This window comes from Bos grunniens, chromosome 5, assembly GCF_055505025.1.
Source record: "Bos grunniens cultivar Pamir isolate PY7600 chromosome 5, Bosgru_T2T1.0, whole genome shotgun sequence".
In the NCBI taxonomy this organism is placed as follows: domain Eukaryota; kingdom Metazoa; phylum Chordata; class Mammalia; order Artiodactyla; family Bovidae; genus Bos; species Bos grunniens.
Genome location: NC_141169.1, coordinates 6,167,383 through 6,193,178, shown reverse-complemented (window position 1 = coordinate 6,193,178; position 25,796 = coordinate 6,167,383). Strand labels below are relative to the sequence as shown.

General features: G+C 42.4%; 1 long non-coding RNA gene across 19 annotated transcripts in view; it reads left to right on the top strand.

Moving 5' to 3' along the window:
* The first annotated feature begins 791 nt into the window (after positions 1 to 791).
* Positions 792 to 25,796, top strand: part of LOC147371271 (uncharacterized) — a 213,010-nt gene continuing 188,005 nt past the window's right edge. For 3 of the 19 annotated variants that reach the window (XR_015163392.1, XR_015163405.1, XR_015163393.1), the window contains exon 1: positions 3,567 to 3,732. This is a non-coding gene — a long non-coding RNA (uncharacterized LOC147371271). Of the gene's footprint in view, positions 2,183 to 2,244; positions 3,733 to 23,240; positions 24,232 to 25,796 lie in introns of those variants that run through there. The other 16 variants (XR_015163395.1, XR_015163397.1, XR_015163401.1 and 13 more) reach the window with 12 other exon arrangements.

Genomic DNA, 25,796 nt, shown 5'->3' with positions numbered 1-25,796 from the left:
CTTCTTCACCCGTTCATCTGTTGATGGCCATCTAGGTTGCCTCCATGTCCAAGCAGCTGTAAACAGTGCTGCAGTGAACACTGGGGTACATGGGTCTCTTTGAATTATGGTCTCAGGGTATATGCTCAGTAGTGAGATTGTTGGGTCATATGGTAGTTTTAGTCTTAGTTTTTAAAAGAATCTCTAAACTGTTCTCTATAGTGGCCATTTCAATTTACATTCCTACCAACTGAGCAAGAGTGTTCCCTTTCCTTCACATCCTCTCCAGCATTTATTGTTTGTTGATTTTTTGATGATGGTCATTCTATCCTATCTTTATCGTCTTCTTCCTCAAGTCTTGTTGAATGTCAAGATTGTGCTCTGTGATTTACTAGATCTATCTTTAAAATGTATCAGACTGTTTTATTAGTATTAAAGAATATATGTAACATGCTTATCCAATTAAACTTTTGAATCATAATTTTAAACAGTAAACTTTTAACTTAGATGTAAGAGGCATTTTTGAAAGTCACATACTGAATTTATTCAGCATTTGCTGAAGTTTGATAATGATTGAAACTTTCCCTTAAATGATAGAATAAATCAAGTTAAGTCTTTAAGAATGGTACCCTGATTCTGGCAAAGCATAGTCTATTTAACACACACATTCATGCATTAAAAATATTCCTTTTAGCATGTGGGAGAGTTTCCTTTTCAATCACGCTTTTTAAAAAAGTGGTTGGATTCTGAAGATTTTACTCCTTCTTATTTCTTCCAAGCACTTAGTCACACCTTCTCAGCATCTTCACTTAATGAAGAAGATGGTGCTTCATTTTTCGAGGGAAGAAACCGAGTATCTGAGCTTCTGAACTCAGGGTTCACTGAGGTGTTGCTTCCTGAATCTGGTGATAGGTTAGTGTGAGAGGTTGAGTGAAAGACTTTACTTTGTACAAAATTCTGTCTTCTCATTTGTGTAATCAGGTTTGCAGGAGATTTGGGCTCATTAGGAATCTTACCACATGAAAACCTGATGGTTGGCCTGGGAGGGAAAAAGAAGAGAATGATGACCGAAATTGACCACCAGAATGTTGAGGTTAAGCCTCAAAGAATGAGCTCTCTCAGCTTCTTGGGGAGCTTCCTTTAGAGGCAAGGACATCAGCTGGAGGGAAGAGGTCTGAGGAACCCAGACTACATCCTCGGACGCTGGCTTACGGTCTTTGAGAGTAACTTTCCAAGCTGTGGCGATCTGGGAGACATTGTCCCATTTGTTTTTTTTTGCAGGAGAGGGGGAAAACTGAGACAGCAAGGTCACCCTTTTGAAAGTCTTATAAGAGTCATACTCTTGACGGGGAGAGGAGCCTCTTCCACCCTAGGGATGTTCATTTGTTCATTCATTCATTCACACATGAAGTGACATGGAGGTACTGAGATGCTAGAAAGCTTAGCAGATCAAAACTTCAGCCCTCATAGAGGGCTGCAGTTCTAATATGGAGGTAGAAAGTCAATGTGCATCATATAAAAGAAGGATTATAGACAAAAATAAAGCAGGATAAGGGGTTAGGCAGCATGGTAGTGGGCAGTGGGCAGGGATTATATTACCTTGGAACTCAGGAAAGATCTCTTTGTAAGGAGAACTGAAAGAAGTGTGGGAGTGGCCGAGACACATGGGGAAGGGCATCACAGGGGGTGAGAACAGGTGTGAACTTGGTGTGAGCAAGGAGTGATAAGGAAGCTGGCTCTGCTGAATCATAATGACTAGGGGGTGTGGTGGTGGTGGAGGAATGATAAAAGAAAGATGAATTTGTGGGGCAGATTATGAAGGATCTTGTAGATTCTTGAAAAGCATTCTGCTTTGACTGTGAGGTGTGAAGCTATTTGAGGGTTTTGATCAGAAGAGTGGCATAATATGACTTTTAAAAGGGTCATTCTGGGGCTTCTCTAGTGGTCCAGTGGTTGAGAGTCCGCCTTGCAATGCAGGGGACACCAGTGTGATCTTTGGTCCAGGAAAATCCCACATACAGTGGAGCAGCTAAGCCTCTTTGGCACAACTACTGAGCCTGTGCACCTAGAGCCCATGCCCTGCAACAAGATAAGCCTCTGTGATGAGATGCCCGTGCACCACAGTGCAGAGTATCCTCCGCCCTCTGCAACTAAAGAAAGCCTGCACACAGCAGTGAAGACCCAGCACAGCTAATAATAATAAGTAAGTAAATAAAATTATTAAAAAATAAAAGGACAATTCCAATGACAGAGTGAGAGGATAGGTTTAGAGGGTTGGATACAGGAAACCCAGATGGGAGGCAACTGGAATAATCCAACAAGAGGTGATGGCAGCTTCGACCAGGGTGGAAATGATGTGTGAGAAGTGGGGGGAATTTGGATCCCTTTGATGGTAGAGTAAAAAGATTGGCTGATGGGTGGGATGTCTGATGGAGAGAAAGAGCGGAGGAAAGGATGACTGTAAAGTTTGGGACTTCCCATCATCAAGACAGGGAAATGGTTTGAAGAACAGGATTGTGTTGGTTTTAGGAAATGCAGTATGACATGACTATTAGATTCCTAAGTGGCAATGCTGACAAGGCAGTTAGATACATCAGCATGGGATTCTGGGGGAGAAGTTAGTGCTGAAAATCTCAATTTGGAAGTTGCTAGTATATGGGTGATATTGAAAGGCAAAGGGGCAGTGATGAGAGGAACAACAGAGCCTTTGGCAATAGCAAGTAGCAGCTTGGCATAGGACCAAAAATTGCTATGGATTAAGGCTTTTGGCAGCAGGTGGTGGTGGGGGAACACAGTCAGTAGCTGATGAAGAAAAATGTTATGACTGTCAAGGAAACCGGGTCACCTTGCAAAGAGGAGGCAAACTGGTTGATTTCATGGAGTAGGAGGCCAAGGACACAGCTTGGTGAAGGCTCAGACCCAAAGATCCTTTTTGTTGCAATTTTTTTGTCAGGCAGGTGTGGCTTGGTAAGGTAACAGGTACACCTTTACAGCCTTTGATTTACAAACCTGCTTGTGTTTTGGATAATTAGCTTCAAGCCTTCTATTTCCTAAATGTAAGTTCCTTATGAGAAAAATATACCACGTTTTCATTCTAATCTGCATAGACATAAGCTTAGAACAGAGGTCTTTGTATATAATAGTGTTCAGCAAATATTTGTTCAATGAATTAATTAGTAAATTATCAAAAGTTTCGGAAATTTAAAGTTGCAGAGAGCGCTCATCATGCGGATTAGCTGTGCTGGGCTCTCCTGAACACATGGCCTGCTCTGTTGGGAAATGCCCTGCTCTTGTGCATCTGGAACTGTGAAACTCACCAAATCAATTACCATGGGGGTGGCTTCCTGGGTTACGACCTTTCTAAGACTAAAATGATTGTTTGGCTGCTGTTTAAAAGTATTTGTCCCAAGTAAAAGTTTTAGTGTTACAGGCAGAATTACTCACTGAAATATATGCTTAAGTTGAAATTTCTAAGTAGGCTCTTGTAAAAGCAGGCAATTACTTGCTCAAGGCAGTTAATTGCATGCACAGATGGGTGCTTGTGTTACCAATTACTCATTTGCACTTGTGATTACCATTTGCATTAATTCATGAAATCTGGGGGAATTCTTAGGTAATAAGAAAGGTTTTAGGCATTTAAAAAACATATTAGTAACAGAAGAGGAGACCCAGAGGGAAGCAGAAGCTAAATATAAAACCCTATTCCAATGGCTGTATTTAAAGAACAGTTTTTGAAGCTCATGGATGCTCGAGGTAAGAGGTTTACTTGATTGTCTTACTTAAGTTATTTCCGTTTACACTGTCAGCTTAAAAAAAGGAAAAGAAATGAAAACAGTATTTCAGCATTTCTCATTTTGTTTTTCTTGCAGCTTTCTGTTAATGTTCTCTGTGAAACAGTTTCTACTTTGATGGTTTCTAGTTTGCTGGAAGAGTTTGTTTGTTTGTTTGTTTTTCCTAAAATACACATTCAAAGTTCTTTGAAATAACTTGAAATTTTAGAGTTTGGGGGGAAAGTGTGTAAAAATCTCACATCCTCCAAGGTTATGGTGAATTGTCAAGGAGGCTTGCTGTTTGAGGTGGTATCATGACAACCCAGTGCTATGATAAATGGACAGGGACTATAAACAGAAAATGAAGGGAATTCCCCTCCTCATCAAAATATGAGCATCAGCTTTAAGAAATTATTTTTTTCAAAACAATTCTTGAATAGTCTACTGTAAACAGCCTGAAATAAATGTTTTGTGAGGACAAATATGCTACGCTAAGATGTTCTCATGTGATGTCAGTCTCGAGTCCTGTAAAGGGAATTAAGCTGTCAAACTTTCTACTCTGTGAAAGCTACGAACAACTTTTACTGCAGAGTTTCTCTAGGCACTTTGCAGGATTTGTTTTTTATTCTGGTGTTGAATCTATTGTCCAGAGTGTTTGGGGGAAAGGAGACAGGGAGTAAACGCATCCCAACAAAGCAGTTTAATTAATAGGACAATGGGTTTAATAAGGCCTAGAGACGCCTGAATGTCCCTTTGCCTTAGAGGACTCACAGAAATAGGGAACAAACTGGTGGTACCCTTGGAAAGACGGAGGGGCAGTATAGGAATAAGGCATTAAGAGGTACAAACTGTTAGATAGAAAATAAACTACACAGATATATTGTACGATGTGGGGAATATAGCGAATATTTTATAATAACTATAAATGGAGTACGGTTACTGAACACGAGTTTGTGTGCCAGACACAAAACGAGGCCAAATAAACTGAAACGTCGGAGTTCGGAGCAGAGAAAGGTTTATTGCAGGACCATGCAAGGAGAATGGGTGAATCAAAATGACAACCCACTCCAGTATTCTTGCCTGGAGAATTCCATGGACAGAGGAGCCTGGCAGGCTGCAGTCCATGGGGTTGCAGAGTTGGACATGACTGAAGAACTAACACTATACATACTATCCCCCACCCCTAAACCCCACAGGGTCAAAGTAGAGTATTTTTAAAGGCCACGTGAGGGAGTCGCATCCCAGGGTATGTGATAAGCTAGTGCACAGTTCTCTGGTTGATGCTGAGGTAACAGGCAGTTAACGCTACCAATCCTTAGGCATCAGAAAGTTCTGGAGGCTGCGTACTCAGGATCATCAAGTAGTTAATTTCTTTCATTTGATGATGGGTTTTAGCACTTGAAAGGGCTTCCCTGGTGGCTTAGCTGGTAAAGAATCTGCTTGCAGTGCAGGAGACCCTGGTTTGATTCCTGGGTTGGGGAGATCCGCTGGAGAAGGGACAGGCTACTCATTCCAATATTCTTGGGCTTCCCTGGTGGCTCAGCTGGTAAAGAATCCACCAGCAATGTGGGGGACCTGGGTTCGATCCCTGGATGGGGAAGATCCCCTGGAGAAGGGAATGGCTACCCACTCTAGTATTCTAGTATTCTGGAGAATTCCATGGACTATGTAGTCCCTGGGGTTGCAAAGAGTCGGACATGACTGAGTGACTTTCACTTCACTTTAGCACCTGAAAAACTCAGGAAATGTGCATAGATACTGTTATCTGGTGCTTCAGAGAGGAGCTACAGCAGAGGATTGGGGGAGGTGTCTGTCCTGGGAAGGCCCCATTGGGTCCAGCTTGGTTACAGTATTATCTTTGAAAAGTGTGAATCACTGTATTGTACACTTGTAACTTACATACTGTTATACATCAACTATACTTCAATTAAAAAAGAAAAAAGCCCCAGGAAAAGAAGAATTTTCTATAGGGATGTGGGATTGAAGAGTGACCTCCCCAACCCTCTGTGAGATCTAGTATAATCCTTGGAGGATTTCCAGTGATGACTGAGTCGGTTCCCAGATTCTCTTGTTGTCCTTTCCCATGCATGCCCCTGCTGAACCAAGGAGCTCCAACTCTGTGAAACATTGTTAGCATAGTGAAAGTTATGCTGCAGTAACAAACAATCCCCCAGTCTCAGCATCCTAACGCAACAATGGTTTACTTCTCTGCTGTGCTCTATGTTCATCTCATGTCACATCTGAGACGGGGGCCTTGTTCATCAGAGTCACTCTGGGGCCTAGATAGTTGAAGCAGTCTCCATTACTGATGTTTCTGGCCACTGTGTCAGAGGGGAAAGAGAAGTTTTAACGGTCTTGTATGATCAATTAAATGCTCCTTTTTGGAAGTGATTATATTCCTCTATTTACAAGTCATTCCCCATAACTAGTCATATGGCTCCACACACCATCAGGGAACCAGAAAAGGCAATTCTATCCTGTGTCTGGGTAAAAGGGTGAACCAGAAATAGTTGGCAAGCAGTACTAACAACTATTCCAAGTGACTTCAGATACAGTGGACCCCACAGGATGTTTTCTGGTTGGTTCCAGGTGCCACAGAACTGCCAGCGGTAGCCAGACCGCAGCCCACGTGCTGCCTTCTTTGTGGGGCCGTTTCTTTTGCCACATACGCTCCTGGTAGGACGGCCACACTATGCTAGTTAATGTGACCTGGTGCACATCTTTTTTTTTTCATTCTCATGAAGATGATAAGTTTTATCATTTTTTTGATAAGTTTTAAATAACTATAAGATCACTTCTTAGCAGTTCCTTAGACATTTGAAAAATCGAATTGTGTTATTTGTGGTTCAATGTGATTAGCAGAGTTCTAAATCATTGCATCAAAGCGTTCAAAGTTATGTAAACTTGAGTACTTGAGCTATTTCTTTTTGGCAGGAGGCATCTTCTCACATTCTGTCTTAGTTTTGAGGCATTTTGGGCTTTTTGTTTTGGGATGTGTGAACAGATCAAGAATTGTACTGAATCTGACAACTTGGAGGAGAATTGAATTCTGAATTTGTTAGCCATACCAGCTCACAAAATAGATAAATTAAGGGGGAACTAGATGAGAGAAAAAGGAAGGGTAGATGCACAGCCTTTGTAGCTTCTTAAAAACTGCATTCTGGCCTTGGTAACAATGTTTGGCAAACAAGGTAGATGAATAATGGCATAAAAAAAGACGACGTGCTAATTCCAATCTTGACCTCTGGCTCCTTCTCAAAGAGGACCTAGTGATAATACCAACTGGTATGCCTAAGGTAACAGAAGTAAATTCTTTGTGGTCTGGTCTAACAGAGATTGTTCTTGTTTTATGATTTTTGTTGCTAAGTCTTTGCTGGATATTTCTCAAAGTGCATTTGAATACTGGGTTTTCATCAGTTAGTTTTCTTTGCTCTCTTCCAGTGTGAATTGAAAATTCTACCAGGGATATGCAATGCTGTTTTTCCACTCTGAGCTCTATTTCCCTTTTTACCCCAGATGCTGCTTGCTCTTTGGAATTCCTATTCTAAATGTTCTCAGGGATAAGTGTTCTTTCCTATGCCTGTGGTAATGGGTGGTAGGTATTTTTCCTGTGAAGAGGCACTTCCCACCCAGAATGGGTGCTAAAATCTGGTTACTTATTTTTTCATAAAGCGATGATAATTTCCTGTTTGGTTTTACAGGGAAGGCTTAAATAGCCTCTGGAGACAGTGGTTTCAGATATTGTTTATTTGCTTTGTATTAATTGTTTGCATTATAATAGTGTTATCAAATTCATTGTCCTTTTTCATTTGTGCCTCCGATGCTTCATAGCTATAACACATTGAAAGAATTAATTATCAAGGTTTCTCCTTTTCAAAATCTGCAAAATCACTGTCTCTCAAATTGGAAATGGAACTTGCCAACTTTGTGCTAATAAGTAACGCATGTGGCATTGTGCATGAATGAGGCTTAGTAAATTCATGTTTTTGATAGTGGAGGTGATTACACTGATGAAAAGCATCACGCATGCACTAGACTCCTTTTTTGTACAGTGGTCCACTCTCATGAGGAGAAGGCAATGGCACCCCACTCCAGGACTCTTGCCTGGAAAATCCCATGGACGGAGGAGCCTGGTGGGCTATAGTCCGTGAGGTCGCTAAGAGTCGGACACGACTGAGTGACTTCCCTTTCACTTTTCACTCTCATGCATTGGAGAAGGAAATGGCAACCCACTCCAGTGTTCTTGCCTGGAGAATCCCAGGGACGGGGGAGCCTGGTAGGAGGCCATCTATGGGGTTGCACAGAGTCGGATAGGATGGAAGCGAGTTAGCAGCAGCCACTCTCATGAACACGTGTATTGTGGAGCTTGCGGCTGTGTATCATCAGAGGGAAAAGTCACAGAATTACAGAAGGAGAGAATAGGCAAAGACAGATTTTCTCTTTATCAAACTTATAAAGCTATAAAACCCTTTCTCTAAGGAAAATCTGATGTGGAAATCCAATATATAAACTAAGAACTGACTTGAGGCTAAAATGTGGTGGGAGGAATGGGAGTCCTAGGGACTAATGTATTTTCCAATCTCTACACCCTAAACTTTCATGGAGCACAGTTTGATAACCACTGACGCTTAGTCCCCTTTCTGTAGACAGAAAACCTGAGCCCACCCAGAGAAGGTGTGTGACTCTCCCAGGACTGTGGCACAGCCAGGACCACAGCGAGGCCTTCTCATTTGCCTGCTTTTGCCCTTTTCCATGAAAATGTGGTCTCTTAGCAGTCAGAGGGTGTTTTTGTATAAACAAGGAGGAAGCAAACACTTGGTGGTAATACTATTGCTACTGAAAGAAAAACGTGTGGAAAAAACATCTTTTGTGATCATTAAGATTTTGTACCCAGAAGTTATCTCCAAAGAAGTAAAAGCCTGGTTCAGCTAAGTCTGTGTAAAAGCAGAGAGAGAGATTTCTGTGCAGCGGCCTGAAACTTCTCCCTCTTCCTGCGGTCACTGGGATGTCTTTCTTCTGATTGTGTGTGACCCAGTGTGAAATTGAACGAGAATTTGTCGGAACAAGTCAGTGGAGCTTTCCAGCTCAGAAAGGGCTTATCGCAGTTCTTGGAGGGAAAAGGAAAAAGGAAAATTAAAAAGCACAAAGGAAAGCAAACTCCACCCCCACCGTTGCCATAGTTGAAACATGAAACCCTAGTCTCTTAGTGCATTTTAACAATTCCTAGACCAGAGAAAATTATGTGTATTCCAATTTAAAGAGAAATCAATAGTTGTCTGCTGTGATTGAACGATACACTAGAGAACTGTACTGTAATTATATTCATGGCAGCATCAAGGACAAATCATCTGGGTTTTGAGTAGGTGTGAGACAGGAAAAAATTACCAGGCCGGTCACAGAAGGTTAAAAAAAAAAAAGTACTCAGAAAGCCTTTCTTTCAGAATGGTGGTTTTAATTACATATTCTTCATCTAACAAATAACAGTTCTCTGATCCTGGCTAAAATCATTGCATTAAAAAAATGTGTCTGGGGGGAAACAATACCGTAAAACAGTTTTTTTCCACATTTCTGTGGGTTTTCAACTGTTCTACCTACTCCTAGTTGGGACTGGATTTTTTTTTTTTTTCTTCTTAAAATTGATAAAATATGAGCCCTAGTTTTAAAATTGTCATTGTTTCCCCTTCCATTATGATTTAAAGAAGAACAATAAAATCTATGCTTCTGACATTGCAAGTTAGGCTGCTGCCTCAAAGTGTTAAATTTCATCTCACAGTTTCCTGGGGCTGTTTTGCGGCCACTAATTTATGATTGGACTCAGAACCTTTCCCTTTCTCTGTCGTATGATTAAAAAAAGTGATTTCTCTACCTTTGTCCGACCCCCAGTAGAGATCCTATGATGTGCCAGGCATAGAGTGGATCAAGTCTAAGAATACGAAGATGGATCAGATATAGTCCCAGCTTTGTTTTTTTTTTTTTTTTTTGAGGGACTCAGTCTACTGATTTTGGTAATAATTAACCTCTCACTTCTTAGCTGAGACTGTGTTCCTTACACGCAAATAGGCTACCCCACTCCTTCCTACTCTGGTAGCTACAGAATTCTCTTCCTCCCTTGTTGCTGGTGAGAATTTCGCTACCATTCTTGGTATTCTCCACTCTTCCCATTGCAGATGCTCAGGACCCTGCCAAGCAATGGTGAATCTGGCCTAGGTGGGGGGCAGGGCTGGATTCCCCACTCGCTCTGCCCAGCAAGTCAAAAGATAGAAGGAACAATTTCACATAGATGTTTGAGTTTTAAGATGAGAGTGTCAAGTCATTAGGGCTGAGTGGTTCTGACCTGCGCATGAAGATTGCAAAGACAGTTTCCTGTGGGAAAGGAATTTAATAGAAGATTAATGAAAGCAGAAGCTCAGATTTTCTAGGTTTCTCTTTTCAGAGTTGGGTTTAGTTTTCCCCAGCCTATAAGGCAGAGGTTGAAATCCAGTTAAGTGTGGTTAGAAGCTGTTTTGTTTGGCTCCCAGCATATGGTGGTGGTGGTTTTTAATTTGAATTTAGGGACCAGCTTTTTACATTTGAGGGATTCCTCATGAAATCTGAAGTCTGACTTTTCTTGAAAATCAGAAGATCTGGTAATCCAGCATGTTTAACGTCAGATGGTAGCTGCTGCCTGATGGAAGAATAGTTCGTTTTCATTTTACCACCAGGGCCCTGAGATGAGCATTCCCTTCAAGATAATGTGAAGGCTTTTGGATTCATCCTTTGTGCGTTGGAGGCGGGTTCCCTTCTAGTCAATAATCAAAACAGAATCTTAGTTGGTCCTGGAACCATCTCCTCTGGGAAGTTTTCACTGGCATGTATGGCCTGCTTGGGTATTCCTATTTCTCCATAAAGTTGCTGGGGTTTGTTCTAGCCTAACAGAGACTCAGAGCCATCAGGAGGGACCACATGTAAGCCGAAGCGCCGTCTGTATCCCCACACAACTGCCCTTGGCCACAGCTGCTCTTCTGCTCTCGAGGTCTGAAATGTCCTCTAGAAAAAGAATACTGTGCCTGACAAGGCAGGAGTTTAAGAGCAGAGGAGTCATTCCTGGTGTTATAGCAAAGAGAGCTAAAGGTTTTCTTACATGTTTTTAAGACAACTGATATTTATTGGGCCCCCACCCTGTGTCAGACACTGAAGACAGTGAATAAAATAGATAAAGACATCTGCTTCGTCGAGTCTGCTGTGTTCTACATCCTAGAGAGGTAGTTAGATGCTGAATAACATTGTCTTAGATTACAAATTATAGCAAGAGGTTGTATACAGGGTTGAAGAGGGTAGGAGGGGGACTTCCCTGGTGGTTCAGTGGTTAAGGCTCCTGGCTAACAGTGTAGGAGGCATGGTTTGGATCCCTGGTCCAGGGGACTCCTAGGGATCTTCCCTGGTAGCTCGGTTGGTAAAGAATCTGCCTGCAGTGCAGGAGACCCGGGTTTGATCCTTGGGTCGGGAAGATCCTCCGGAGAAGGAAATGGCAACCCACTCCAGTATCCTTGCCTGGAAAATCCCATGGTCAGGGGAGCCTAGCGGCCTGCAGTCCAAGGGGTTGCAAAGAGGTGGGCACAACTGAGCTCCTAACACTTCTGGGGAACTAAGATCCCACATGCCATGTGAAAAAAATAAAAAAGAGGGTAGGAGAGTAAGGCAGGAAGTGGGAAAGCATGGATAGGAGGTGGGGAGTTATAGTTTTAGATACAGTTATCAGAAAAGGCCACACTCAGAAAGTAATGTTTGGTTAAGTCCGGAAGACAGTGAGGGAGGTGCCAGGCGGATATCTGGGGGAGGAGGATGCAGACAGAATTCAGAGGACAAAGTCCTGAAGAAGGAGCAGAGCAGGTCTGGGAACTGGAGGACCAGAAAGTTCAGAAAGGCCCTCGTGCTCATTTACTGGTTTGGGCTTCTGCTCTGCGTATTGGGCAGTGTGGTGGGAAAGGGCGGTGGTGAAGGGCAGGAAGACCTCTTCTGACTTGTCCAGTGGAGTCACTCTGGCTTCTGTGCTGGACGGAGACCCAAGGGGCAAAGGTGCGGAAGAGAAACCAGTTAGGAGGCTGCGGCAGTGATGCTGGCGAAGGATGAGAGCCAGTGGGACCAGGCTGGGGGCGGATTTGGGGTATATTTGAGAGTGGTGCTGACAAGATTTGATTGAATGTGAAGTGTGAGAAGAAGAGAGAAGCCAAGGATGACCCCAAGGTTTTGATCCAAGCAATTAAAATAGTGGAGCTGCCAGTAACTGAATTGGGGAAGACTACAGGAAGGGCAGCGTGCGGAGGAGTGACTGTCAGTCATGCTGGGGGGATATGTGGAATTTGAGTTGTATATTAGACATACAAGTGGATGTTGAGAAGGCAGTAGTAAATCAGATGACTTCCATATGCAACAACACTGTATTTGCCTGTACAAATTTTCTCTAGAAAGCCTAAACAACAATTAATGTAAAGTTCTCATGTAATTAAGGAAAGGATGATAAAAGGAAAAAAAAAAGATCTTTTCAACATTCAGTTACCTTGAAAGGAGACTGATTATAATAACCTTCAATTTCACATTAGATTCTTCCATTTATTAACATGAATTTAAAACATCATCATAAAAGCTAAATAGTCATCAGAAATCACCTTGGGCTGAGAGCTGGGAGAACAAGTTTGTATTTCAACAGACCTACAATAAATATTTAATGATGATAATAGAGATACATAGGAAGTCAGTGGGAAATATGCATGACTCACAAGGGAGACATCAAAGGTTTTTTAATCAAATTGAAACCTTTTATAATAAAAGTTCTTTGAATTTTCATCTGACTTTTTTGAAGTCAAAGCATTTCCTAGAAATAACCTCATTACGCTCTAGTGAGCCCAGCCAGGACACAGAGTGTTATTTCTGATTTATAGATCTGGCTATGGAGGAAGAGAGGCTACATAATCAGGTCACTGTATTCTGGGTGACTCAGTATCTAAACACGGATTGGAGCCTGCAGTTTTTTTATTTTGCATAAGTTATTTTCCAACTTTACTAAATTGTTTTCTTTCTTTTCTTTTCTATATAAACAAACCAACCAACCCTTGTTTTGCTTTCCTCAATGACTTCTACCGTTTTAACTCTAAGGTTTCTTGTGGAAAAAGGTTTTTCATTTTAAAGGAAAGATTTGAGCTGTGGCCAAGTATAGCCTAGCTTTCTGTCTCTAGGTTTCAAGGTATGGACAGATTCTCCCCTCAAGATGCATGTGAGGACTTCCTTGGTGGCCCAGGGGTTAACACTCCACTTTCCAATGCAGGGGGAGGGGGTTTGATCCCTGGGCAGAGAATTAACATCCCACATGTCATGGGTGCAGCCAAAAATTAAAAAAAAAAAAAAAAAGAAGTGTGTGAAGGATCATTCTTCCTCCAAAAGTTCAAATAAACAAAGTGAACCCATCTCTGCTGTCAAAGCAAGATGAGTCATAAAACCAAGTACAGCCAGAGGTGGGGTTTGTCTGTAGTCAATTTCCGTATTCCCTTAAGAGATGAGCCGCACCCAAAGTGAGAGTTATTCAACAGACATTTGTTGACCATCTGCTAAATAGATAACTCCAATCAGTGAGACGGTAGGCTTTGGTGGAGGGAAGCCCAGTGTGTTCTAAGAATATATTAGAATTTCTAAGTAAGAATTTAGTGGAGAATGTGATCAGAAATGACCCTCGTGCCATAGCCTTCTAATTCCATGACACAAGAAACCTTCCCTTCTAGCCTCATTTAGAACAATCCAAGGCAAAGATCCCTGCTGGTTAGCCTGTGCTACATTTCTGCTCCTTAGACCAACCACTGTCACCAGGGCCGTGGGTTATCATAGTATTCTGGATCTAGGTAATGTGGCTGGAGGGCAGCGAACTGTGATTGCAGACACTGTAGACTCGCACAGAATGGGTATTAGGAGAGGAGTCATTCCCAAAAGAAAGAGTTGAAGGTACTACTAAGGGAACGGTGGCTAAAAGGGCCACAGCAATAGATGTTAGCTAACAGGAGACTGTAGACAGGACACCGAAGAGGGGTCAGACGTCACGGATGGTTTCCTGCGGAAGGTATTGCCTGACCTGTGTCATTTAAAACGTGTGAGCCAAGCCTTGAAGAAAGAGTAGGCATTCTCCAGGTGTTGCTGTGTGTATTTGTTTGCAGACATAGGGAAGGTTCCAGAGGTCCAGGGACAGGAGTGCATAAAGGCACAAAGGTGGAAAAGAAGACGACCTGGCAGTAAGTAATGAGGGGACTGGTGGAGGTGAAGGAGGCAGGGGATGAGACTGTCCAGGAAAAGTAGATAGAGAGAGACTGGAAGGTGGCCTTGCAAGGCAGGTGAGAGAATAGTTCGGATCAGAGAATGAGAATGAGTGGCTTGGCACAGAGGGGGAGAAACCAAAGACTGGTTTCTTTCAGTGAAATCAACATTTGCAGGGGCTTCAGTAGGTGTGGTTTTCTGATTTTCTTCAATAGTATTGAGCAGCCTGGCTCTCAAAATGGGAAAGGTAGGCCAGGCAGGGGTGGAGCCAATGCATGGGATTTGCCAGGTAAACGTGGCGGACTAGAGCAAGGAAGCTGAAGCTAGAATGAGAGAGGCTGCAGGAGGGACCTGAAGTCTCAGCAGTTAGGGCCGGAAGTGAGTTGGTCAAGGATGGGAGGTCTTGCTGAGTCAGAGAGAGGGGAGTGGTGGCTGAAAAGACCTTGGAGAGCTGAAGGGATAGGAAGTTGTGGTCAGAATGGGGTGCCGAATTTCAGGTCAAGTTATAAGGTCTAAGGGAGTGGTCATGGGTGTGAGACGCAGAGCTGCAAAGGGAGTATACCAGTTAGGGTTCTTCTGACAAACAAAACCAATGGAATACATGCATCTTAGGGTGTTGGGTATTCCATTTCTTCCATACTCCATGTCTCTATGTCTGTGTCTGTTTGTCTGTCTATGCACCTATGTAATGAGGTTTATTCTAAGGAATTGGCCCATGTGATTATGGAAGTGAGGAAGTCCCAAGGTCTGCAAAATGAATCAGCAGACTGGAGACTCAGGAACACTGATGGCTTAGTTCCATCCCAGTCCACAGGCCTGAAAACCAGGAAAGCCCAAGGAATCGTTCCAGTCTCAAGACTGGCAAGCTTGAGACCCAGGAAGAGCTAATACTTCTGTTCAAGTCTGAAGGCAGAGGATTCTCTTCTGTGAATTCCCCCTTTTAAGTGGGGGAGGGTCAGTATTTTTGCTCTATTTAGTCCTTCAATTGTTGGATGAGGCCAATCTATATTAGGGAAGGCAATCTGCTTTATTCAGTCTACTGATTTAAGTGTTACTCTCACCCCAAAACACTCAGAATAATGCTTGATTGGGCACAGGGCATTCTGTGGTCCAGTCAAGTTGCCACTTGAAATTAACCATCATAGAGCTGTTTAGTTGCTAAGTCGTGTCTGACTATTTCACGACCCCATGGACTTGTAGCCCACCAGGCTCCTCTAGAAACTGACCCATTTACTCCAGATTCTCTGTGCTGGCTCAGTTTGTTCTTCTGGCCTTGACCTTCTGGCTCCAAGTTCCCACTTTAGCTCCTGCCTTTGTTGGTGCTTCCCTGGTGGTTCAGATGGTAAAGAATCTGCCTACAATGCAGGAGACCTGAGTTCGATCCCTGGATTGGTAAGATCCCCTGAAGAAGGGAGTGGCTACACACTCTAGTATTCTTGCCTGGAGAATTCCATGGAAAAAGGAGCCTGGGGGCTACAGTCCATGTGATTGCAAAGAGTTGGATATGACTGAGTGACTAACTCTCTCACTTTAGCCATGGACACACTGCGCCCCCCACCCCCTGCCCCCCACAAAGCCGAGTCTGCTAGTTAGAACTGTGATGGGAAGCTTCTGTGTAGACTGGAGTTGACACCTGGGAGCTGAGACTGAGTTCTGACTTGGCTGTGCATAAAGATTGTTTGCTGGGAGCGACCTGCTCTGAAGAAAGCTATCCAAGATGTATCTAATCTGTGCCCAGTACCCAATTCCCAGAGGGAACTTAAAGGCTAAATTGGGTCCTTAAAGCATTTGAGGAACAAAGAAAAGATTGCAGGTATATTACTGTATGCCACTGCTTAGGTGAGCTTGATGGAACAAGTAACAGATGCTGGCTCCATCCAGCTACGCAGGATGAGGATTGTTGGAACACAATTTTACCTGCCAGGGACAGCCAGAGAAGAGATTATGATTAGGCACCTTGTTTCCTGAGCAGGGCAGTGTTAATGGAAATCAAGGATATCATAAAAAGTCGGTGGCTTCTGGGCAGTAGACACATAAAGAAAAAACATGCCTTTGCTGAGTAATTTTTGTTACCCACCAAAGGCAACAGGATTAGTAAACAAGTCATCTCTTTTAAGATGCTCGTGTGTGCTGTGTATGTGCTAAGTCACTTCAGCCATGTCCAACTCTTTTTGACCCTACGGACTGTAGCACGCCAGGCTCCTCTGTCCATAGAATTCTCCAGGCAAGAATACTGGTGTAGGTTGCCATGCCCTCCTCCAGGGGATCTTCCTGACTGAGGGACTGAACCCATGTTTCTTACGTCTCCTGCATTGGCAAGCGAGTTCTTTACCACTAACACCACCTGGGAAGTGCTTATATGATATTAAAAATCTACTCTTCTGAACCTCCAAGGACCAGTGTTTTAAAGTAACCCTTGACCAAAAGTCTGAAAAATTTGGCAATTTCTCTGGAATAGGCCTTGGGAAAAACAGATAATACTATTAATCTGTACTCTCATTTCCTTCCTCTTTGGGATTGGTTGTATTCCCATTCATCCCCCTTCACATGGATAGTTAGTCTCTTGTTCTGTTTGAACTTCATGGAACTGAAAGTCTTACATGATTTCCATACTCAATTCCAAAAGAACCTGATTCAAAAATAACTTTCAAAGGTGTTCACTTTTTCTTTCCTTTCATTGTTGCTTCCTTCCTTCCTTCCATCCTTCCTTTCTTAATAAATATTTCTCCAGTAGGGAGAGCTTATACACTTTTTTTTAAAATTATGTGGCTGTGCTGAGTCTTAGTTGCAGCATGTAGGACCTTTGGTCATGGTTGTGGCACGCAGGGTCGTTAGTTGTGGCGTGTGGGATCTGTTCCCTGACCAGGGATCGAGTGCATCGTCTTTGCCACAGGGCCACCAGGGAAGTCCTTTATTTCTCTGTTTCTTAGCTTAACTGTTAAATGATTGGCTTGGGTTTTTACCTTTTCCTCTATTTGGAGTTGAATCTAGGCTCCATCTTTTACATAATGTGCAATCTCTGGAAAGTTATTTAACTTCTATGGGTGTCAGTTTCCTTATCTATAAAATCGTGATAATAATAGAATCTACTTCCTGGGTTCCCTTGTGGCTCAGATGGTAAAGAATCTGCCTGCAATGCAGGAGACCTGGGTTTGATCCCTGGGTCAGGAAGATCCCCCTGGAGAAGGGAATGGCAACCCACTCTAGTATTCTCGTCTGGAGAACCCCATGGACAGAGGAACCTGGCAGGCTACAGTCCATGGGGTCACAAAGAGTTGGACATGACTGAGCGACTTACACTTTCACTTTCACTTCCTGGGTTATCATGGAGATTCAATAAGATATTCTATGTATGGTTGACCCTTGAACAATGTTGGAGTTAGGGGAACTGACTACCACAGTTGAAATCTGCTTCTGCCTCAAAAACAAAAAAATTGATAAATGATTTACTAAGGGCAGGAACCTGAAACAGTTTGGATAGAATAAAGGTAATTTCTAACCAAACACAAATTTTTTGCCACACTTTGTTCAAGGGTTAACTGTAGTTACCCAGTGTTTCGCAAACCAGTTACCCAGTTACCCAGTGTTTCGCAAACAGCAAATGCTCAATAGACAGTGGCTTCAATTTTTATTTGTTACTCTGCACCTCAGATTCCTTCCAGTAGTCTTTATAGGTATATAGCTGATCTGTGTTTATTGATTCACTAACACCAAGATGTTTAGCTAACTGTGACTCAGGCTTTATTTACTGTAGGTGGCTATTTTATATTTGAAAGTGGAAACAAGAAAATCTTACTTTTCATAGTCTGTCCAAATAACCAAATTTTGCTTGGTTGGGTGCATTTGAGGGAAGTGAGGTGAAGGAAGGAATATTTGGGTGGTAAATCTCGATTCTTAGCTTCCCAGGTGGCACAGTGGTAAAGAATCCAGCTGCCAATGCAGGAGATGCAAGAGACCTGGGTTCATCTGGAGTGGGAAATGGCAACCCACTGCAGTATTCTTGCCTGGAAAATTCGATGGACAGAGGAGACTGGCGGGCCACAGTCCACAAGGTTGCAAAGAGTCTGACAGGACTGAGACTGGAGACACACTAAGTCCCGATGCCTAAGTCTCCTTTCTAGCTTTCAACTGCACAGGAAGCCAGCGATTACATTGCTGACACTGATGACTTTTTTGCTCCTCATTTCAGATGATGCCATAAGGAAACCGTGGCTTCGGTAAATGAACATATAATTTGTTTCTTGAATTTAATAGTGTATGGATTGGGATTCTCTGAGCACTAATCTCCCTAATAAGGACAATTCCTGATTGTAAATTATTTAGTCTGTATACAATTTAGAAACTTGGGAATGTTTAGATATTCAGTATTTCACAAGCCAGACTATTCATGTGCAGAGAATGACTACCAAATCCTCTGATTTGGTTCAGATAACGTACAAGCTTATGCAACTCTTTTAAAGGTATTGAACAACGAAACGGTGAATCACGTGGCTTGGTCAGTTCTGCCCTAGGTTATTCAGTCATTCTTCAAACATGTGTGCTTCAGACACACAAGCGAATGTGATACCATCTCTGCTCTGTGGGGGATAAGTGGCAGGGAATACTTTTGTCAGAAAAATATGGTGGTTACAGCAGGAAACAATCATTTATTCAGCAATTCAATAAGTATTAATGAAGCATTTATAGAAGCCAGGTACTAAGTTAGATATAGATGATTCAACAATGGTAATGCAGATGCTTTCTGCCCTCCTGGACTTGTTAAAACTCATAGTAGAGATAAAAAATTAAGCACGTTTATAGTACGTTGTGATAAAGGCACAATAAAGGAACAATTTATAGTCCCTTGTGACATGAAATCGAATTAAGGAAAGGAGCTAGAGTAATGAAATCGAAATAAAAAAAGATAAAATACTCAGTTCAGAGCTGGTATTCTTCTATTTTCCCTCTGTTTTTTTTTTTTGTTGTTGTTGTTGTTGTTTATTTATTCTTTTCCTTTTGAGACTGGAAAGATCAGAAATCGTGAGCATAATACAATTCCATTCAAAAGAAGTTGTTTGGGAGAACCGTATCTTTAGAAGTTTCTTTGGTAGAAAAGCAATTAAGAGTACAGATAGAAAGAGCGGTAGTAATATAGTTGATGTCTTAAGTAGATGGTGGCATGTATATTAGGCAATGAACTTTGGGTAATTGCAGACAGAAAAAGCTGAGAGTTCTTTCAGATGAGCGTATTAGCACTGACGGCAAGGAACAACCGAAAAAGACCTGCCTCAGTGTGAACACCATGGTGAAAGAAGATGTAGATTTGGACTTGGGTGAGAACAGGATTTTTCTTCTAAGCGGCCCTGGCTGAAGGCTTCACCAGTGTTCTAGGGAGGAGGGCATTTATACTTGCAATTATTTATATTTTACTGTACATACTTCTACTTAAGAAAACCAAAAGTAAATTATATATACTTAGTTCCTTCCCTCATAGGGAGTTGTATTCTCTTAAACATTGTCTCATTTTGCTCATCAGGTCCTGAGTTATAAAAAGTTTTTTTTTTTTTTTTCTGGTTGGAAAGTACCCAAATCCAGTGGAAGTGACCAACACTGATGGTCTAGCACCCCAAGCATGTCGCTGAGTAAGAAGTCCTCACTTGTTTTTGGTACAAAGCCCTAAACGCTAAGAGGGCCTGCAAACTCAGAAGTTCACAAGTCTCCTTGTGAATCAGAAATACCTGAGGAGCTTTGAAACATAGAGATAATCTGTCTCGTCGCAGCAGATTCTGAGATCATAGGTTTGGGGGTGACAACTGGGGATATATTTTTAAAAAGGCTTCTCAGGTGATTCTGATGTACCTAGTCTGCCAATCGGAGAAGGCAATGGCACCCAACTCCAGTACTCTTGCCTGGAAAATCCCATGGGCGGAGGAGCCTGGTAGGCTGCATTCCATGGGGTCACGAAGAGTTGGACATGACTGAGCGATTTCACTTTCACTTTTCACTTTCATGCATTGGAGGAGGAAATGGCAGCCCACTCCAGTGTTCTTGCCTGGAGAATCCCAGGGACGGGGGAGCCTGGTGGGCTGCCGTCTATGGGGTCGCACAGAGTCGGACACCACTGAAGGACTTAGCAGCAGCAGCAGCAGCAGTCTGCCAATGGGTTGCTGTTTCTAAACCATTGTACCAGGTTAAATGTAGATGTCTCATTTATTTCCAATTTCAGATGGATCGCTCATATTAAGCCTTAAACATAGATGTACATTAATGGCAATTTAAAATTCTTCTCCCCTTCCTTTGTCCCATCCTCTTTTCTTTCATCTCTTCCACATTTTCCATTGAATCCTAAAATTTGTAGACATAGTGTGATCCCCTTGTTTAAACCCTGCTTTGAGATATGAGAAGATAAATAAACTATTAGGGGAAACCTCTTGCTTATTTAGCCCAATACATTTTCCTGGCAGAGTCTCAGAGTCAGGTAACAATTCACAAGTGGAGCTACTTTACAATAAACACAACGCGGTTGAAAAAGATGTGAGACAGAGCAGTGGAGAATCGGCTGAAATCGAAATATTGTGCAGCTGGCTTTTTCAGACCTGCCTTCTTGCCTCTGGCAGGCTCTTTCAGTGGGTTCCGCCACATCTCATGACTCGGCTCCGATGACCTGGCAGGCTTCTCACTGTGGCCCCTGGGGTGGGAGTTTGGTGATGGCCTTCCTTCCAGGGTTGGGGCTCCTGCCAGCTTGGATTTAATCTGTCAGTCCCTTTAGCCGTCTCCCAGCTCCCTTGTATCTAGGCTCCTTCCCTAGGCAAGTGGCCTGTTGTAGACCCAGTCGCCCCAAAACTTTTCCAATGTTTGATCAGCTTCATAACCAAGTAAGTTTTCCCTTATGTTCAACTGAGGTCTCTTTTGTCATAACAAAATCCTTATCTCCTTATCTGGTCTTCTGAGGACCAATATCCTCATAGAATCCCATTTCCATTCCTTTAATAGTCTCTTACCCATCTCAAAGCTCTCACACTTTTTTCTTACCTGAATTGATAAGTTTAAGGCACTTTGAACAGAGCCTGACACAAACATATGTAGGTGTTCTTTCTATTATTATTTTCTCTACATCCTTCTAATAGTATTATGAACAGACGTAGACTTATTTCTCTAGTGATTTTTCAAACAAGGAGCAGAGTGAGGACAGGGGTACAATTATCGTCACGTTCCTTTTACCTCTTTATGCACTGACGTCTGCTTTCCTCCTTCATGTCTCCCAACCCTCAACCTCATACACTTCAGCTAAATCACCTACTTTGAATTTGTTTTCAAGGAAAATGACCTCCAAGTTTTATTTTCCTCTTTTCTTTGTCACTGCTGAGTACTTTTTCTTCTTATTAAATTATGTATGTTTTGGCGGTAATTTGGGATAAGAGGCATACACAGGAGGTTTGCACTTTCATTTTCCGTAAAAATTGCTTATTGTGCCATAATTTGTTTAAGATAGGGTATGGTCGTATAAACTCTTATATACATTCACATTGCCCAGGAGCATTGTTTGTAGAACAGCAGACGTTTTTAGTTTCATTACCCCTAGGTCTTGTTCCAGTTTGAGGTAAATCTTCCTCCCTGAGAATCATAGCATAAATAAAATGTGATCAATGAGCTTTCCTTGAAATAACTTAAAAAGCTGGTTTTGTTTGTTTGGCTGTGCTGGGTCTGAGTTGCAGCACCAGGGATCTTTGATCCTTGTTATGGCACGTGAGACCTTGGCTGCATCTGTGGAATCCCTGACCAGGGCTCGAACCTGGGCCATCTGCACAGGGAGTGTGGAGTCTTAGCCCCTGGACTCCAGGGAAGTTCCTTCCCTTGAAATAATTTCTGAGGTGTGATATGAAACATCTTACGTTGACAAAAGACCTCTTACTGTTAAGACTTGGTCTACATAGGAAGACAAAGGACCTGCTGTAATTTTGGCAAGAATCAAGGTAGGGACCAGAGGTTGGTCGGTCAGTTGAAGAAGTTTCTCAAGCTGAGAATTAAAGATAGATAAATATATAGATAGAGGTTTTTAGGTATCTAAATGTCTTAAACATTTTAGTGTAAATTTTAAAGGTACAGATTATCTCTTACTGTAAGGTCCAGCTTTTCCTTGCTATGAGTTCATTGTTTGAGGTTCCATGTTCTCATTCTTATATAAACCACTTTGGTCATGCATCATTAACCACATCCAGTTTCAATTTCTTTAAAGTGGGCCAAGATCTTAAAAACACTTTAAAATAAACTGACTGTTGTCTCTGTCTAGACGTGAGTTTTCCTGTATTTTTCTTCCTATGTTTTACAGTTGGCTTACCCATACCTAAATAGGCAGCAGTTTTTAAAGCAACTCATTTTTTAGTTTTTTGAGACATTTAACTAAATTTTTACAGAAACCTTTTCCTTTTACATTTCTATTTTATTGGTTTACATAGTATTTAATGACATAATTCTAATAACAAATGCAGTGGGCATAGACATGTCTGAGATTGCTAACAGGTGATTCTTAGGAGCTCAGCTGATGGGCACCAAAGTGCAGGGGCTGCTGGAAAACAGTCTGTGCTTGACTATCGGTCGGTGGGTTAAAGAAGAACAGAGCTGGCTCGGTGTAAACACGTCTCCTGGTTTGTGTGTTTTGTCCTGGCTTAACTGTTGTTTAGTTGCTAAGTGAAGTAAGTCACTCAGTTGTGTCCGACTCTTTGCGACCCCATGGACTGTAGCCTACCAGGCTCCTCCGTCCATGGGATTCTCCAGGCAAGAATACTGGAGTGGGTTGCCATTTCCTTCTCCAGGGATTGAACCCAGGTCTCCCACATTGCAAGCAGACGCTGTACCCTCTGAGCCACCAGGGAAGCCCCAATAAAATAAGTGAAAGTGGCTCAGTCGTGTCCGACTCTTTGTGACCCCATGGACTGTCCATGGAATTTTCTAGGCCAGAATACTGGAGTGGGTAGCCTTTCCTTTCTCCAGGGGATCTTCCTGACCCAGGAATCGAACCAGGGTATCCTGCATTGCAGGCGGATTCTTTACCAACTGAGCTCTCAGGGAAGCCCTTAGTTGCTAAGTCATGTCCAATTCTTCGCAAGCCCATGGACTAATAGCTCACCAGGCTCCACTGTCCATGGGATTTCCTAGGCAAGATTACTGGAGTGGGTTGCCAGTATTCAGGGGATCTTCCTGACCCAGGGATCAAACCCATGTTTTCTGCATTGGTAGGTGGATTCTTTACCACTGAGCCACCAGGAAATTGTGCTTTATTGACTACACCAAAGCCCTTGACTGTGTGGATCACAACAAACTGTGGAAAATTCTTCAAGAGATGGGAATACCAGACCGCCTGACCTGCCTCCTGAGAAATTTGTATGTAGGTCAGGAAGCAACAGAACCGGACATGGAACAGCAGACTGGTTCCAAACTGGGAAAGGAGTATATCAAGGCTGTATATTGTCATCCTGCTTATTTAACTTATATGCAGAGTATATCATGAAAAATGCTGGGCTGGATGAATCACAAGCTGGAATCAAGATTGCTGGGAGAAAATATCAATAACCTCAGATATGCAGGTGACACCACTCTTGTGGCAGAAAGCAAAGAAGAACTGAAGAGCCTCTTGGTGAAAGTGAAAGAGGAGAGTGAGAAAGTTGGCTTAAAACTCAACATTCAAAAAACTAAGATCATGGCATCCAGTCCTATCACTTCATGGCAAATAGATGCAGAAACAATGGAAACAGGGAGAGACTTTATTTTTTTAGGCTCCAAAATCACTGCAGATGGTGACTGCAGCCATGAAATTAAAAGACACTTGCTGCTTGGAAGAAAGGCTATGACCAACCTAGACAGCATATAAAAAGCAGAGACATTACTTTGCCGACAAAGGTCCATCTAGTCAAGGCTATGGTTTTTCATGTAGTCATGTATGGATGTGAGGGTTGGACTATAAAGAAAGCTGAGCACCAAAGAATTGATGCTTTTGAACTGTGGTGTTGGAGAAGACTCTTGAGAGTCCCTTGGACTGCAAGGAGATCCAATGAGTCCATCCTAAAGGAAATCAGTCCTGAATATTCATTGGAAGGACTGATGTTGAAGCTGAAGCTCCAATACTTTGGCCACCTGATGCGAAGAACTGACTCCTTGGAAAAGACCCTGATGCTGGGAAAGATTGAAGGCAGGAGGATAAGGAGTTGTCAGAGGATGAGATATTTGGATGGTAATCATAGTCTTGATGGACATGAGTTTGAGCAAGTTCTGGGAGTTGGTGATTGGCAGGGAGGCCTGGTGTGCTGCAGTCCATGGAGTTGCAAATAGTTGGATACCACTGAGTGACTGAACTGTTAGAAGCACTGTTTTCATGCTTCCAGAGTCCTGGGTAATGAATTACATGGTCTCCGTGAGTGTTGGTTAATCCCGTTAGTCTGTTTAAATGGAGGAAAAAGTTGATTAAGAGAACTTTTACTGACTTTGGTTAAAGGTTCATTGTAGCTGACGTGACAATGCATGTAAATGCTTGCCAACTGGTTGGTAGAATTTTTGAGAAGGTAGAGCTCCTTTTTTTTCTTTTTTAATTGAAGTATAGTTGATTTACCATGTTGTGTTAGTTCCAGGTGTACAGCAAAATGATTCAGTTATATATATATGAAGATTCTTTTTCCTTATGTTATAAAATATTGAGCATAGTTTCCTGTGTTAATCAGTGATCCTTATTGGTTATCTATTTTATGTATAGCAGTATGTTTATGTTACGCAGGTAGTGTGGCTGAGCGGTCTAAGGCGTTGGATTGAGGTTCCAGTCTCTTCGGAGTTGTGGGTTCGAATCCCACAGCTGTGGGCTTCCCTCAGATCTTAGTTGGTAAAGAATCTGCCTGCAGTGCAGGAGACCTGGGTTCGATTCCTAGGTTGGGAAGATCCCCTGGAGAAGGAAATGGCACCCCACTCCAATGTTCTTGCCTGGAGAATCCCAGGGACAGAGGAGCCTGGCAGGCTACAGCCCATGGGGTCACAAGAGTTGGACACGACTGAGCGACTAAACCACCACCGTTTTTATGTTAAGCCTAAGCTCCTAATTTATCCCACACCTCCGTTCCTGCTTTGTAACCATACATTTATTTTCTTTGTTTGTGGATCTATTTTTGTTTTGTATGTAAGTTCATTTGCATCACTTTTTTAGATTCTGCAGTATCATTTTTTTTAGATAAGCAATATCATAAGATATTTCATTTTCTCTGACTTCACTCAGTATGACACTCTCTAGGTCCATCCATATTGCTGCAAATGGCATTATTTCATTTTTTTTTATGGCTGAGTAATATTCCATCATGTATATACATACCATCGTGTATATATATACCATCTTGTTTTTTAAATTTTAATTGAATTGCTTTACAGAATTTTGTTGTTTTCTGCCAAACATTGACATGAATTAGCCAAAGTATATATTATTCAACATGCTATATATATTATAGTATACATGTATTCATTGCTGTGTCAGTGGACAGAGGTTCTTCCATGTCTTGGCTACTGGAAACAGTGCTGCAGTGGACATTGAGTGCATGTGTCTTTTGGAATGACGCTTTTCTCTGAGTGGGATTGCAGGATCATATGGTAGAGACGACAGAGGTTGGGAATGGGGCATGGAGTAGCTCAGGTGGTGGCTGAGAAGCGGTGTGGAGGGCTCACCAGGGGCATGCCGCCGCAGTGGGTCTCCCTGGCTCCTGTTGGGGGAGCCCCTCATTCAGATAGGCAGGGATTAGGAATGAGCGATGTTCGTGAGCACCA